The sequence below is a fragment of the Quercus suber genome, unplaced genomic scaffold, assembly GCF_002906115.3.
Source record: "Quercus suber isolate HL8 unplaced genomic scaffold, Cork oak 2.0 scaffold_406, whole genome shotgun sequence".
In the NCBI taxonomy this organism is placed as follows: Eukaryota; Viridiplantae; Streptophyta; class Magnoliopsida; order Fagales; family Fagaceae; genus Quercus; species Quercus suber.
The window spans coordinates 180,885-197,839 of record NW_027069857.1 but is presented as its reverse complement, the minus strand read 5'-3'; the positions used below and the strand labels follow the sequence as shown (position 1 = coordinate 197,839).

At 36.0% G+C, this 16,955-nt stretch overlaps 1 long non-coding RNA gene across 1 annotated transcript; it reads left to right on the top strand.

Annotated features, from left to right (window-relative positions):
* Positions 1-3,722: 3,722 nt before the first annotated feature.
* Positions 3,723-5,933, top strand: LOC136062353 (uncharacterized). The gene is made up of 3 exons (XR_010624118.1): positions 3,723-4,175; positions 4,309-4,434; positions 5,689-5,933. It is a non-coding gene; the product is annotated as an uncharacterized LOC136062353 (long non-coding RNA).
* The last annotated feature ends 11,022 nt before the right edge of the window (positions 5,934-16,955 follow it).

Genomic DNA, 16,955 nt, shown 5'->3' with positions numbered 1-16,955 from the left:
AACCGACGGCAATTCGAAGCTCCTGGGCTACTCAGTGTAGCAAGAAGCTGACGCCAACTTGGCTGAAGGGGAGAATGCAGGCCGACGGTCCTATGAAAACCATGACTTGGTCATCACGCATGGGTAATAGGGAAGTTGCTTGTATTCCACGCCCAGTATCAGAGTCCTATAAGGAAAGGATCCCGCAATCTACGCTAATGAGGATTCCTATAAGGAAAAGACTTCTGCTCCAAGGAAAAAGGTCAATCCTCGACTACTATAAAAACCCCAATACCCTCACAAATCACGGTACGCATAATTAACCCCTCTCTAGCACTCTAGAGTTGAAAAAAGTTCTAACTTGACCTTCGGAGGGTATTTGGCCTGCACCACACCGGTGCTCTCTGTTAGGTCTTTTCTTTTTTGTTGTGCAAGTGTCGTTTTGAGCTTACCAGCATCGTGCAACTCACTGGTGAGATTTTCGGCATCATCACACTCCAATACCAGGAGCAAAAAGCCTTTCCCCGTATGTACAAGACCTTGTGCAATTCACACCTGTAAAAGAGGCAAAGGAACTCCATCATTTTCATAATACATATAAAAAATTAAATAAATAAATAAATAAATAAAAACCTCCATGAAATACTGTATAGAAAAGTATAAGGAATTCAATAAAAGCATTACACAGAATTGACTATTATTGTCATTGGAAGATTTGTTCCAGAACTACATATTTCTTTTATGCTAGAAAGAGTTGAGTTCTCCTCAACCCATTCAGGAACTATGTATCCAAGATTGTAGTGTGGCCAGGACTCTTCATTTTACATTGCTCCATTGCTGAATATGTTGAGCACTAACCAAAAGCTATGGTTGAATACACTCTTGAATCCAATTCCTGTGAAGTATAAAATAAGCTAATTAGAGCCACAACAACACATATCCTACCCAACCAATAGCTTAAAGGAAAAATAAAAAATTAGTTTTATCTAAATTCTAATAGGTTCATACTTCCAACAACTTACTTGAGTATTATTAACTAGTAATCATCATTAAAATTGTGCATATAACCATAGTAAGGTTGGCATAGAAGTGATTTCACAAGCATTAAGAGAGGGAGAGAGCTCTAACGGAACGTTGATTGTATTGCTGATTTGTAATCTAAAAGGAAAAAAAGAGGTTCAACTTATTTCTACATCTTTCCATTGTTATTTTTAGAAGAACACCATGGGTTTTCCAACTTGAGAAATTTGTTGGAATCCCTATCTTACACTCAAGAAATTTTCAGGCTTTCTCAAACACATGAATAGAGATTATAATTTTTTTTTGTTTCCTATCAATTCAAATCATAACTATTAATCTACACTTTCAATAATTCTATTACAACTTGGACCTAAAAGCTTAGCCCACAAGTTCCTCAGGGGGCTTTGGAGACTTCATCATGTCTTCATATATGTTCATTCAAAACCGTTGAGATAGCCCCAAAAAGTGTTGGGATAGGGTCAAAATTCCTATCCTGGCGTTTTTTTTCCCGGCACTTCAAAACGCTGGTTTTTGAATGTCGGGATAGGGTTGCGCGGACCTATACCAGCACTTTTCAAAAGCGCTGGGATAGGTCTCGGTGCTTTCAGACCCTGTTCCGGCGTTTTTAAATGTGTCGGGACAGCCTTTATGAAAATGTGAATATAACCTATACCAGTGCTTTTAAAACCTATGCCAACACTTTAAAAAGCGCTGGCATAGGTCGTTAATGAATAAAATTTAAAAGGCCTATACCAGCGCTTTTGAAAGCGCTGGCATAGGCGATACCTATTCTGGCGCTCTCAAAAACGCTGGGATAGGTCATTTAAAAAAAAAAAAAAGTTTCCAAACCCTATTCCAGCGGTTTTCAAAGTGCTGGGATAGGTCTTTTTATTTTTATTTTTAAAAGAAAAATTAATTTTTTTAACATCTGTAATGTACCTACAATACATATTTTCCAATACCTATTTTATAGCAACTGTAATGAACCACAATTCATATTTTCCAATAGCAAATACAATACCACATTAAAATAATACATCCCAAGTGTCTAGAATGTTATGAGGCGACCTACACTACGATTTCACCATTGCACATAGAGTTTCAAAATTGTAAGTCACAAAACAAACAACACTCCTAATAGAAAATACTCCACCTTTTCTCTCCATACAAGCCGCCCGCTTGCTCCCAAACAACAACCCACCACAGCATACTATATGTATTTATTTTCTTTTGGTTTTCATATAATAACTTTGGAACATTGTTTGTCATACATTACAACAGAAAAAGGCATTGAATGAGGTAAGTAAAATAATGAAATAAATAAATAGCACCTAAAAGATGCACTAAAGACAAATATAAAGTAATTTATTTGTTAAGGTGCACTAAAGACAAAAATAAAGATGCACTTAACAAATAAATCACTTATGACCTCTAATTCCCTATCCACTTGAGTTTTGTCCTTGCTTCCGTATCACTTTAAACACCTGAAAATTCATTGAGTTGCTTGTAAGCTCAAGTGTATGGTCATAGTAAAAGAAAACCACATCAAAATCTTAGCATAAGAATATAAATAAATGGAATGAGGCATAATTTGATGTAATTTGACAGAGACCACTTTATCGAAATAGCCTATCCAAACTGTGCATTCTAGATTATGAAGAAACATAACTTTAAACAATATAAAGCCCATAATGAAATTGCAGAAATGGAGGATCGCAGGCAAGAGTGAATAAAGAAAAGTAACTATAAAAGTCATTATTTCCATTGATATTGAAGGAGCGTACTAAACCCAAAATGTAAAAACAAACTCTCTCTTTTTCAATTGCTAATAATTTATCAATTTGGAATGATTTAAAAGAGGGGGAAAAAGACTTTTTTTATAATCTTTTATTTCTTTGCATGTTAACTAAAATCCTTGTTTGAGAGAGAGAACTGACAGATGCAATTGACAATATCACAATAATAGAAATGACTACTAAAAGGACCCCCTTCAGTGGACATAGTTCAGATTGCTTTTTACTATGAAGCCTCCATTTTACAGGAAAGTAAAATAATTATCAACAATCATCAAATCAAAGCATATTAGAAGTTCCCAAGAGCAGATATTTTCTTTAAAGAAGTTTATCAAACACTTCCAGGACTTCCCCATTTACTGCTCTTCTTAATATACTTAGTCACAAAAAATTACTTGTTTGCATATCATATGAAGTAAATTCCCAATCCAGAAGACCAACAATGACTTTCAATTGTGAGTGAGAGAGTGAGCAATCATAAACCCAAAAATTGAAAATCTAAAAGCAACCCAAATGAAAATGTGAAATAGAAAGTACAATGGAAGCAAAAATTCAAGACCTTGACAGCCAAAGCAACCTCTTCCTGATGCTCAAGCTCAGACATCCAATAGTGGAGGAGAGAGAGAGAGAGAGAGAGAGAGAGAGAGAGAGAGAGAAACGTAGGTTTAGAATGCAGAGAGAAAGAGAAACGTAGAAAGAGAGTCAGATGTCAAATTTTGTTGGGTTCAGAGATAGGTTTAGAATATAATAAATGAGGGTAATTAATAAGATTCTAATAAAAATGTTTGTAATAAAGATGATATTTTTTTTTAACCGTTGGATTTACTTAAATCTAATGATTTAAAAATGTGTAACTTTAAAGAGTTACGCCTGGTGTAACTCTTAGAGTTATATCTTTTTTAAACCATTAGATTTAAGTAGATTCAATGGTAAAAAAAAGACCCTCATTAATGCTAATATTCTGATTAGGATCTCATTAATTATCCCTCATTTGTTATATTTTATATCTATATCTAAACCCAAAAAAAAAGTGTAATATTTGACTCTCTCTCTCTCTCTCTACATATCTCTCTCTATCTCTTTCTCCTCCACCGTTGTTCCACCTCCATGAATAGATTGCCGGTAGAAGAAGGAAAAAAAATAATGAAAAAATAATTGCGGAACACTGACATTGGAGATTTGTGAGAAGGAAAAAAAAATGAAAATCATTTTGTTCAATTTGCAGTCACTTCTCGGAAGTTTTTGATGAAGATCATTTTATTAATGTTCTGGCTAATGATGTAAGAGTTTTAAAAAGGCTTCCTAAGGAATTGGCTACTGTGTCTAAATCAAAGAAAGAGTTCAAATGAAGAGGAGATTACTAACTCCTGGTTAAAACATCAAGTATGTTTATTTGACTGCTTCTGGTCCATGCATTTGTTGGTTTTCTTTTTCTAAATTCAGCATCTTATTATTTACCTATCTCTTCAATTTTTTCCCCTTTAATGCTATGTTATTATATTATATTTCTTTTCAGATTATTCAAGCTTCCAAATCTGATTCTCGCGCAAATAACTATTTACCTCTAGACATTCAGAAACTGCGCTACCGTGCCTGTTATGAAACCCTTTGTTTTGCACCTTGAATTGAAGCAATGGGAAAAGTAATTTCTCTGAAATGCTCATCTGATTTTTGGTGTGGTGTGGCTTTATCTCCACTATGTCCTATGCAATGACCTTTATATATATATATATATATATATTTTATCTATGATGTAGTTGTTGGTTGATCGGATGAGATCCTGTGTCCTATGCAATGACCACTCCACCGTTGTTCCAAAATGATTTTCATTTTTGTTTTTCTTCTCACAAACCTCCAATGTCAGTGTTCCGCAGTTATTTTTTATTTTTTATTTTTTTATTCTTCTGCCGACAATCTATCCATGGAAGTGGAAAAACAATGGAGGAGAGAGAGAGAGAGAGAGAGAGAGAGAGTCAAATATAACATTTTTTGGATTTAGAGATAGATATAAAATATAATAAATGAGAGATAACTAATGAGATCCTAATCAAAATATTAGCATTAATGAGAGTCTCTTTTTTACCGTTGGATCTACTTAAATCCAATGGTTTAAAAAATGTGTAACTCTTTAGAGTTGCACCAGGTGTAACTTGAACTCATCTATATATATATATATATATAATATTTTAAATTCTCACTTTTTTTTTTTTTTAAGTATGCAATGACCTTTATATATATATATATATATATATATATTTTTTTTTTATCTATGATGTAGTTGTTGGTTGATCGGATGAGATCCTGTGTCCTATCCAATGACCATTCCACCGTTGTTCCAAAATGATTTTCATTTTTGTTTTTCTTCTCACAAACCTCCAATGTCAGTGTTCCGCAGTTATTTTTTATTTTTTATTTTTATTCTTCTGCCGACAATCTATCCATGGAAGTGGAAAAACAGTGGAGGAGAAAGAGATAGAGAGAGAAACGTAGAGAGAGAGAGAGAGAGAGAGTCAAATATAACATTTTTTGGGTTTAGAGATAGATATAAAATATAATAAATGAGAGATAACTAATGAGATCCTAATCAAAATATTAGCATTAATGAGAGTCTCTTTTTTATCGTTGGATCTACTTAAATCCAATGATTTAAAAAATGTGTAACTCTTTAGAGTTGCACTAGGTGTAACTTGAACTCATCTATATATATATATATATAATATTTTAAATTCTCACTTTTTTTTTATTTAAGTATAACTATATTTTAATATACTTTCAACAAAAACTCATATAAATTGTTATCAATCGAACACTAATCACATTGGTTTGCAAGTCTTTTACAGTGAAGTAAGTAGTAATTTTATCACTTTCACTCAAGTATATATTATCCATTTTGTAGGAAGCAATGGTGGATGGGAGGTGGCAACTGAAAGTTCGTGCAATTGCTTCTGCTGGTTTTTTTAATGTTTATGCCTCTGAAATGGTCCCCTTGGATATAGGAAAGTATATGAGTATAACTTTTTGTATGTAATATGGATACATTGAATCATTGATAGAGAGAGCCAAAAGTGATGGGATCCACTTTTGTATACAAATAATATCCATTAATTTCTATGTACATAATATGTTGTCATGCATTCTAAGCTGGAAATTTAAGTAATGTATTCTTTTTTTCATTATTCAACCTGTCTCTTTCTCCTTTCATAAGCCTTAAACTCGTATTTCAATTAAAAAGATTAATTTACTTTTTTTTCCTCCAACTCCCTTCCTTGTTAAGTGTCTTAAATTTAGTTTAATGTGCATTAAAGACAAAAGTAATAAAAATTAAAACAAAAAAATTGTATAACTAATATATAAAAAGATCAAGAGATTTTACAGAATTCTGTGCTTTTAAGAAAATACAAAATACAAACTTTTCAACTTGTAAGCCTTGTTCTTTATAATTCCTAGACAAAATCAATACCTTTTCTCTTTGCACTAATTTGTTCTTTTAGCTTCCTAATATCAAGTTACCACCAATAGAAGCTTAGGTACTTAGCTCGACTCTTTAACCTCTATATGTTGGCTCAAGACGCTCTACATCCTTTGGTAATATATTAGTACTACTTTATATTTCCATTAAAAATATATTATAAAATAATTTGCATATAAGTTCAAACTTAGGTATAGCATATATCTTAGATGCAATACATTAAGTTTTTTAATTAAATTCAAACAAATAATTGTATTGAATCTAATTATTTTCGAAAAAGAAAACACAATATATAATTCTATATATATCGTTGTTACGTGTTATAAGTTGATATATCTAAGAAAATAAACTTTTTTTTTTGTTTTGAGAAACATATAAGAAAATAAACTTAACAACACTGATCGGGAGTCATTATTAAAAGTTGTGTGGTCTTTTGCTAGTTATATATATGTGGTGAACAAAAATTTAAAAGTACGATACTTGATGCATTGGCACCATCAACTTGAAATTATGGTACTCTAAATTTTACTAGCTATGCCCACCTATTATCTAGATACTCCTTAGATGGAGAATACACCAAGTATCGCAAGTGTTAGGGATCATGGTCACGGGCTAATGCAATTAGACACTGCACCAATAATGCAGGCACATAGATAGAGAAACCAATTGACCTACAAAACTCTTGGCATAAACCTAGTATCTTATGAAGCCATTGACATGTAAAACTTCTTGCATCGACCCTACCTTATCATGTAAGTCAGTTTATGATATGAACATTCTTTTTGGAGTTCTTTATGAATTGTCTGCTATGGGAATAATGTAAATGGAACATTTGGAATTTTGATTTGTCGAAAATGCCAATTTTAACTGTGTTGCTAGCACAATATTTTGAAGATAATATATCAAAATATTCAGTGAATAAAAATATATGTAATCGATTTTGATTAGTTTATTGAGAATTTATAATTCATTCCAATATTTTGTTGGAAAATAAGATATAGCAGTTATTGTAGTGTAATAAATTTCTTAAAATTTTTCAAAAAACTCTTTCTCCTGCTAAAAGAGAGCACCCCATGGTACCATACCATTGAATTATTATCCATTGTCTATAATAAAAATTATAAAATAGAAAACACATTCAGAAGTAAATGATTAATCTGATTGGAAGAACAAAATTCATTTCATCCAACATTGGTTCTTGCGTACTTTTTGCTACATGTCTGTTGGTGGAACCCTACCAATCCCATCACAGAAACGGTGCCACCAACCAACTCCTTGAGTTTTTTATTTTAATTAAAATAATAGAAGATATGCACTTTCAAGAGCTTTTTGAGATTTTCTTACAACCGCCATAGTACGTTTGGAGCGATGAACTACATTGCTTCAAATACAAGGCGGTGAAGAGAAGTCCTGATCCCTTAACCAGATGTCGAACTTTCTTGCAGAAAGGGTAGTGCCTGATGCAAACTTCCTTAGTATAGCCGTCCAGGGTGAGGAGGACCATCTTTTTCAAGATAGTCACCATCACCCGAGAGTCTTCCAATACTCTCTGCCACCGGATGGGTGTCAAAGTAAGTAACTTATCAAATAAAGTTCTCATAAACTTAAATTTCCTTTCAGGTCGCCCTTCACCCCTTTCGGAAGCGATCGATGGGAATCACAACCACATTGCTGGGCTGGACTCTCCACCGATTCCTCATCAGGAGATCCAGAAATTAACAGAGATCTCGATAAATAAGTCACACTGTACAGAACAGAACATCGGATCGACCACAGCCACCCCCACGAAGGAGTGTCTAGTAGGGCACTCAGCTGTTACTAAGTAGTGAGCATCTCAAACCAAGAGACTCACTTTAGGTAAACCTAACCATATTAAAGCATTTAAATGAAGCGCTTTAACCGGTCAGGTCGCCTAAGAGGTGACCTTGATCGTACTTCATTTTAGACGATCCGGGCCATAGGGAGAGGAACAAACTCCCCCATCGCACCGAGGGAATTGACCCCCGAGCGCCCCCTTAATTTGAATTTATTGATTGGGAAAGCTGGTTCCGTAGCATTTAAAAGAAAAAAGTATCCTGAAATAAGGAGGAATGAGGATGTGGAAAAAAGAGACGGTCTTAGACCTTATCTTAGCTGTTTAAATAAAGCAGCGGCTGCCCACTCTGCCTTTCCTTCTGATGAGGATTCGAGTGTACTAACTAAGGTGATCTCTTTGACTCTCTTTTCAGTTTATCCATCCCACAGTGAGCAATTCCCGATCTCCTATAGTAGTAGTGATTCCGTCAAGATATCGAGTAGTTCACATAGATCGATCATAGGCCTGCCTGTGCCTTCAGGCGAGAAAGAGTAGAAAGATAGGTTTTCCATCGATTAGTCAAGCAAAGCTAACCGAAGTGAAGGTATTCATTCAAGCAGTAATGGCATCCGATACAAAAAGATCTCCTTCCGACTTCGACGGAGCAGATAGAGAAAATAAGGTTGTTCCCGGGCGAAAGCTTATTAGCTTTATTATGTCTATTCCTTTCTTCGATAGCTTTGCAGAGGAGAAAGACTGATCTTCTTATCCCCTTACCTGTCTTTGACTGAAGTCGGGCATTTCCTTCTCTTCTTTGATCGTCGTTGCTCACGAGCCAGTTAAGATAGAATATTTTTTATGAATAGGAGTCAGTGTTCAAGGCAGAAAAGAAAAGAAGTCAAGCAGTCAAGGCAGGACGGAGTGAACCAATCTCTGTCAACGGGACTCACAACGATCCAATAGAACGAGAAATTGTTAGTTTGGTAAGCTGGTATAGAATCATCAAATCTTGGAAGGAGGGGGACTCTTCTTTCTTCCACTGTCGGATTCGGTGCTGTAGAGGAACTGCTTCTTAGATTGAGATATGGTATCGACCTGTACGATCAGTCTGCTTCTCCTGTTTTGAGATATGGTATCGACCAGGTATTTACATATTAAATACACGTTTTTTCACTCATGCCCTCCTAGAAAATATTTTCCACCTTTCTCTACTCGAAAAAATGGGCTTGTCTGGATGAATGCTGTGTCGGAAGCCGTGATTACATAGTAACTTCCGCCCACAGTGCTGTTACGACGGCGGTCACCGGGAGTGCATTCAAAACGATGATGGATTGATAGATAGGTCAGAGACAAGGAAAATGCTTTTCGGTGTTTTAAGTTAAGAGGCCCAACTCAATTCCTTTTATTCGTTCGGTAGATCCGGTCGACTTTATTTAAGGGAAAGATTTTGGGCAGGCTTTATTTACTTTAGGTCAAGCTAGTCCACACACATTCTTAGCCTTCCATCCTTATTGGGTATGGATACAATCTTTCCAACCAACCCGGCTAGCCTTCTTCATTCTTCTTTTGGCTGAGACGAGGAAGAAGCATTCGTACGGTTATCGTTCGTATCAATAAAAGTATAAACGATGTAATAACAGCAAGAAGGAAAGAAAGTGCAGATGATAGACTCAGCTGAAGAAAGAGCACCTTTATGGTTCCCACATCCCACAGGCAAGAAAGAAGTGACATCACCAATTTCTTTGGAACAATCGGCGAGTGCCACATATGCGCGGCAACAAGCCAAAATTCAGGTTTGGGTAGATCCAGTTGCGATTCCCCCTCTAGTAAGAATCTCCTACGCCAGGGCTTGGTTCAGATCCACGAGATGGCCAGTGCGTGGGCATGGCGAGCTACATGAGGTGGTGATACCAATAGGGGATAAGCAACAGCAACGGAAACGGACTTGCTTGATCGGGCGGTACGAATGAGACTGGGATATACGACAAGAGGCTCCGATACGAAGGAGTATAAGAACTGCTTGATTGATAGGCTTAAGCCAGCCACAAGGTTTTGGGGTTTTAAAACCATGTTTGGAACTAAGGGAGGGTGATAAGTACTATATCTTATTATTAGTCATAAGGGGGGCTAGCAGTCCTATTATCAGATTGAGCGAGGATGCTCCTCTTCTTCTGTTCTGTCCTTGGTTGCGCAGACGAAATAGCTGATGCGAGTGATTCAGCTGCTTCTGTTGATGCAATTGATTCAGTTGATTCGGCTTGCTCGGCGAATGCATTGGGCCTCTTAGAGTTCCCATGGGGATTTGCATTTGCCAGCTACCAGCTAATAAGACACTTCTTTCATTGCTGTAATTGGAGCCGCTGGTCGAGAAGCCAAGACTTGATGACTTTTGACGCCTGTCTAATCGAAATAACAACCAGTTCGTAGAGCTNTAACAACACTGATCGGGAGTCATTATTAAAAGTTGTGTGGTCTTTTGCTAGTTATATATATGTGGTGAACAAAAATTTAAAAGTACGATACTTGATGCATTGGCACCATCAACTTGAAATTATGGTACTCTAAATTTTACTAGCTATGCCCACCTATTATCTAGATACTCCTTAGATGGAGAATACACCAAGTATCGCAAGTGTTAGGGATCATGGTCACGGGCTAATGCAATTAGACACTGCACCAATAATGCAGGCACATAGATAGAGAAACCAATTGACCTACAAAACTCTTGGCATAAACCTAGTATCTTATGAAGCCATTGACATGTAAAACTTCTTGCATCGACCCTACCTTATCATGTAAGTCAGTTTATGATATGAACATTCTTTTTGGAGTTCTTTATGAATTGTCTGCTATGGGAATAATGTAAATGGAACATTTGGAATTTTGATTTGTCGAAAATGCCAATTTTAACTGTGTTGCTAGCACAATATTTTGAAGATAATATATCAAAATATTCAGTGAATAAAAATATATGTAATCGATTTTAATTAGTTTATTGAGAATTTATAATTCATTCCAATATTTTGTTGGAAAATAAGATATAGCAGTTATTGTAGTGTAATAAATTTCTTAAATTTTTCAAAAAACTCTTTCTCCTGCTAAAAGAGAGCACCCACGGTACCATACCATTGAATTATTATCCATTGTCTATAATAAAAATTATAAAATAGAAAACACATTCAGAAGTAAATGATTAATCTGATTGGAAGAACAAAATTCATTTCATCCAACATTGGTTCTGCGTACTTTTTGCTACATGTCTGTTGGTGGAACCCTACCAATCCCATCACAGAAACGGTGCCACCAACCAACCTCCTTGAGTTTTTATTTTTAATTAAAATAATAGTAATCATTGTGATCTTTATTAATTTTTTCATCTTTCTACAAATGGGTGTCACACTTTGTAACCATTGTGACCAACAAAAAATCAACACATACTTGCAATGATATATAGTCCAATAAAAAATAGTAGAGGTCCATATCGTGTTGGATCCCACAGAGCTTCAGCCAAACTTTTTTAAGTCGAACACACCCACACACAACCATTCCTGCACACCACCTTATGCTAATTTTTCTTTTCTCAAATATAATATATAGTTGTATTTCTTTTTCATTTTTGGACTGCACGTATTATTGATCAAGTATAAAATTGTCTCACCCTCAAAAAAAAAAAAAAAAAGTATAAAATTGTCTATCATTCATTAATTTTGCCTTGGAGATACATGTGAAAAGCACGTGCCACATGGCGTTCTACTTCACATATATCTAGACAAACAAAAGAAATAAACAAAACTACAAAAGCATCTGATCTAGCTATCGTCTCTCTATCCCTAATGTTTGTCGCAGAGCATGAAAACCTGTGAACTCTCTCGCTCCCATGATATGCATGTTATATGACTGGATCAGAAAATTATGAAGATGAATGATGCTGATTCAGAGAGGTTATTGTCACCCATGTGGAGTTACTGCATCCATCTTTTGGCCTGTACAGAAGATTGGCCACATTGCATTTTTAATTAATTAAAGTGGTAATTTTTTTTCCTTGATTGTGTTGGTTCTTATGATTATTGTTCTTTATCATCAAGTCAAGATACCAACCTGTTTTTGGTCTTGAGGGAATTCGAACCTTGATTTCTTGTTCAACGATAAATTTTTTTTATTAATTAAGCTAATTAGAACCCACAAGATATACACATATTTGAGTTTTCAGACAATACCTTCCTGCATAATTTTGCTAAAACCTTGTGTTTTTGTAGTATTGTTAGGTTCTTTCCTCATAAAGAAAGTTCGGTTCTTTTCTATTGTTGAGAATGAAAACTTTGATTTAAGTCTCTTTTTTTCTCTTACAACAAATAGTGGGTGAAAAATTTAAACTTAAATTATCTCTATAAGAAAAAATTGGACAATACTACTAAATTATAAAGTTTCAAACTGTTAGAAATACTGAATAATTGTATTGTTTTCTCAATGAAAGAATATACACGAGTACCTTAATATAGGAGGCATATGAGTGCAGTACAAGTAAGAGTGTAGTATAAGAATGTGTGCTACAAGTAATCTAGTTAGGTCTAAAACTCACAACACTATACACGTTAACAGCCTCTCTCAAACTCAAGGTGGATGTGAGACCAACTTGAGGTTGTCAACCAAAGTACGAAGGCGTCCCTTAGGATGTGACTTTGTGAAGATATCTGCAAGTTGATCTTTAGAGGAGACTGGGATCAGCTTGAGAGCACCATGGACAAGATGATAACGGATAAAATGACAATCAATCTCGATGTGTTTAGTCCGTTCATGGAAGACATTATTGTGAGCAATATGAATGGCACTTTGGTTGTCACAATAAAGAGGAGTAGTAGAGGATGTAGACACATCTAAATCTTTGAGAAGCCATCGTAGCCAAAGGAGCTCAGATGTGGTATCAGCAAGGGCACGATATTCTGCTTCAGTACTAGAGCGGGCCACATGAGTTTATTTTTTACTTCGCCAGGAAATTAGAGAAGAACCAAGAAGAAAGTAATAACCAGTGGTGGACTTGCGATCAGTGGGATCTCCTGCCCAATCAGCATCAGAAAATGATGGAGAATAAGAGGAGACTGAGCAGAGTAGAAAAGACCATGAAAGAGAGTGCCCTTTAGGTATCGAAGAATGCACAGAACAGTAGCATTGTGAGTTGACCGTGGAGCAAATAGATACTGGCTCACCTGGTGAATAGCATAGGAAATGTCTAGATGAGTGACAGTGAGATAAATTAGGCTTCCAACCAAGCGTCTGTAAAGAGAGGTATTACACAATGGTTTCCCTCCTAAAGGAGTCAAATGCGCATTAAGCTTAACTGGAATGTCAATAGTCTTGCTATCAGTGAGTCCAGCTTGAGACAAGAGTTCAGAGGCATACTTGGCTTGAGTAATATAAAGTCCATCTATAGAATGAGTGATTTCAAGACCCAAGAAGTAGCGGAGATGTCCAAGATCTTTCATCTCAAACTGCTGACTAAGAAAATCCTTGAGTTCTTGAATGCCACTGAGGTCATCACTAGTTATGATCATATCATCCACATACAGGAGAAGTAAAATAGTGCCTTGGTCAGTGCGATGAAGAAATAAGGCACAATCATAATGACTGGCCATATAACCCAAACGAGAGATGGTAGAGCAAAATTTGGCAAACCAAGCTCGTGGAGCTTGTTTAAGGCCATAAAGTGCACGTCGAAGGTGACAAACCTTATTTGAGTCAACAGAGAGACCAGGAGGAGGTTGCATATACACTTCTTCAATTAAATCCCCATTAAGGAATGCATTTTTGACATTCATCTGAAAAAGTCCCATTTACTGGCAGCAACAACAGCTAAAAGGGCATGAACAGATGAGATACAAGCAACCGAAGCAAAGGTCTCTTCATAATCAATCCCATACTATGGCCAGACATAGTGGAACCATTTGATGTGCAAATATTAAGAGGGTGTGGTGCAGGTTTGAGTTCAGAAAATAAGGACGAGTGAGGTGTCATGTGATTACAACAAACAAAATTCATAAGTCAAAAGGAAGAAGACATACTAGATAAAGCTGAGAGAGAAGAGGAATAAGATGCATTACCAACCATACGAATGACATTGGTGATGATATTTTTAAGGTCATCTGTGGACATGGTGAAAGTGCGTCCTGAAGACTTAGACTGTGCAGAGATGGAAGCCATTGGCTAGACACTCTCAGTGTTAGCAACAGTAGCAGCAAAAATTGAAATAGCTACTTTGTTTCGACGATAACAAGTCTCAATATTGTGGCCAAAATGTTTGCTGGATTGTTGGCTACGATTATTGCAACAAGAAGAAGACATGTCTTTATTCTTCATTTAGAAGAAAAATATGCAAAAATGGACTGCAAAAATAAAATCTACGCGAAAAACTGGGTAAAGAGCACCTAGACTGCAAAAGTCAACTCTAGATAAAAGTCAACGGTCAAAGTCAACCTTTGGTCAAAGTCAAAAGTAAGTCAATGGCTAGGTCAACGATGACGTCAGCAGATGAGTGGACAATGATGTTAGCAGATGACATGGTAGAGATGACGTCACCTAGGGCTGATGTCAGCAGGTGCAGATCTGGTGCGTGTAGGTGCATGAAAAAGATAGACAGCGCGTGGAGTGCGTGATCTTGGGCGCATAATCGTTGGGCGGTGTGTGAGGGCGCGTGGGGCCTCCGATGGTGGTCAGTTTTTCACTGAGTGGTAGATCGACGGAGGACGATCTTAGTGATGCCTGCAAAAACACAATCGGAGCAAGGATCACGGCGGCAACAGTATGGCAGTGGTCTTGAGACTCTGAACAATGACAGCTGCAGGTCCGAACCAGAGACGATGACTAAGATGCGTTAGAGATTTAACGACGAATGGCTGCAACAGCAGTTGTAACAGCGAAAGCAATTATGAGTCTAGAATAACACTAATAGAGACAAGACTACATGAAAAAGTCAGAGTAATGGCTCTACACCATGTTAGAAATATTGAATAATTGTATTGTATTTCTCAGTGAAAAAATATACATGAGTGCCTTTATATAGAAGGCATATGAGTGCAGTACAAATAAAAGTGTAATACAAGAATGTGTGCTATACAAGTAATCTAGTTGGGTCTAAAGCGCACAACACTAAACACGTTAACACAAACCAATCCCATTTGTTGCGAAACCAATCCCATTTGTTGCGAAGGAAAAAGAAATTATAATCTCGTGGAGGCAGTTTGTCCATTATCATCATCTTAATAAGAAACAAAAAAATTAGAAACCGTTTGTTGTTCCAATCAGTGTATTCTCATTACTGCCAATCCCTACTCCTAATTATGACAAGAAGGCAGCAAATGGATAAAGAATTTGCGAGCTTAAATGCTAAGAACTGTAGGTTTTCAACTGGTATAAATATGGTGGTAGTTGCTTGTTCATATGAAATAAGGCCAAGTATGGTCTCTGAAATAGGAAGAAGGGAAAATATATAAAAGATTGAGGGCTGCAATAGTGAAGATTTGTGAGGCACTGCTGTAATTCGGTTGCTCTGACAACGTGCATTCTAAATATCTGGGGTCGCTAGTTTCTATAAAGAATATATGCCTGCAAACTGCAAAGTAACGTGTTGGTGAAATTGAGGATAGATCTGACAACAAATAAATTAGATATTAATTTGCATGGAAAAGAGAGTTGAAGATTTTTCTTTTCCTGAATAAAAAAGAGGATCTTAACCTTTATGTGCAATGTGATATAAAAGATATCGTATTGCTATTAGTAACTTTATGATTCAGCAGCATGCATCCAGAGTAACATGGTCTTTTTGATAAGTTATGTTCACTTTGCGGCTTTCCTATCCAAAGCAACATGGTCTTTCTGTTAAGTAATGTTTACGTTGTTATCTAAAAGGGTGGGGGGCTATATTTTTTGAACAATCGTACCCTCTAACTTTGATTTGTTTTTAATTTAGCCTTGCTTAGCAAAAAAATTTGTTTTTAAAATTTCATCTATTTTGTTAGGTTTTGAGTTTGTAATCATGGCAAACAATGACAAAAACTAAGTCTCATTGGTTTAAAATGGTCTACATTGAATTCCAAGACAAAAAAAACTCAAGGTCGGGATGAAAAAAATGAGTTACGAGCTGTTTCGTTCGATTGGTACTCGATCGATCGAAAGTCATTCGATTGGTACTCAATCGATCGAAAGCTGCATATCAGCAAAAAATCAACAAACGTAAAAAGACCATAACTTGACCATTTGAAGCCCAAATCGCTATCTGTTTTTTCCAGTATTTAAATGACATTATAAGCTAACCCTAGAGAGGGGTTTTAGAGGTTTTTCAGAGAGAGAAGGGTGTGTCTTTTTTGTATCTAGGATTTTGTACCCAAAAAACTCTCTCATATCTTCTATCGGTGTTATTCCTTGAAGAATCTCAAGATTCGGTGTTGTAGAAGTTGCTGCATTCTCTAGGCATCAAAGGTGCTGATGATCTAAACCTTCAAGGGTGGTCTTCAGTCACAAATAGGAGAGTTTGTATTTTTTTGTCACAAGTGTGGGTACTTGTGTTGCAAAGGCCTAATAGAGAAGGAGTCTGTGGATTCAGAGCTTGCACGTGGTTGTATCAGTAAATTCTACATGTGGTAGCAATAGGATGTTAATATGATCTAAGTCTTATTGTAAACTTCGATTCTCTATAGTGGATTTGCTTTTTAACTTGAGGATAGCTAGGTTAAATCCTCTCCAGGTTTTTTACCGGTTAAGTTTTCCTGGGTTATTATATCGTTGTGTTATTTACTTTTCCACTGCTTTACATGATATATTTTATTATTTTAATCTAAATCTGAATAATAAACCTAAGTATTCACTTGGTTTATTAATTAGGTTAAACAGTCTAGTTTTATAGGGGTCT